We start from the raw sequence: 1029 nt of genomic DNA, 5'->3' as shown, positions 1-1029 counted from the left end.
GAGCTGGGGAGGCGCAGGGGCGTCTCCCCCCGCCCAGCGGCGGGGCTGGAGCGGGGCGGCGGAGCGGAGGTGCTGAGCGGGGTGGGGAGCATCCAGCCCCGGCTCCGCGGGACCCGCTGCGGACAAGAGCCCTGTAATGACGGATTTAAGGGCACCTGCCCATCTGTTTTATACAAGTGAAACTGCCTTGCCCAGAACGGGAAAGGGCTCAAAATAGCTGTTGGCAGTCCAGCAGGTTACTGACTAGGAAGCCCATAAATACTGTGCTGATGTTAAATTTTTTACAAGTTCCCTGCTTAATCCAGATAGAGACCCCGCTATTGTTTCACTTCTCCCGGTGACATCCTCCCAAAGGTTTCTGTTGGCAGGTACCTGTACTCAACACTCTGTGCCTGACAGTTTTACCGAAGGGTCATTTTTCAAACTGTTACTTTTGGCACCGCCATGCAAGCACTACATGTGCCCTTATTGAAATATTAAGTGTGGTATATACCTTACCCGGGCTAAGGTATTTTTATAAATATTTGCATAATTTTCATTACATATGGCATTTTAAAATCAGTGTAAACAGTGGATGCATTGTATATAAACGTATACTTAGTTTAAAATATGTTTACCTGCCCACATCTGGGTGAGAGAATTTTCCCCTTTGCTCTCTTTGCGTTGGAACACTTTAACACACTTTACCACAGGGCAATTGTATTTTCTTTTTTGTAAATACAGTGCCCAGATTCAGAGAACATGATCGTTTCAAGGTGTTGAGACTGTAATACTCAGCATGCCCGCAGACCGCTTACACATACATGGTGCCATCACTGGGTGGGAAGCATCATGCCATACATAGCCGTTTATATCCCGATCCTGCTATGCGAAATAAAAGTTACACAGGAAATAGTGCCCTTTCACATGAAATTTCTCATTGCTGAACTATTTTTAATTCTATGAAAATCTTAATTTACATAACATGATTTTAAAAAAACCCAAGCAAAATAATAAAATCAAATAATAATAAAAACCAACCAACCAACC

The sequence above is a fragment of the Empidonax traillii genome, unplaced genomic scaffold, assembly GCF_003031625.1.
Source record: "Empidonax traillii isolate 1590-97213 ecotype Southwest subspecies unplaced genomic scaffold, ASM303162v1 scaffold626:size867168, whole genome shotgun sequence".
In the NCBI taxonomy this organism is placed as follows: domain Eukaryota; kingdom Metazoa; phylum Chordata; class Aves; order Passeriformes; family Tyrannidae; genus Empidonax; species Empidonax traillii.
Note: the sequence above shows the minus strand (reverse complement) of the source record.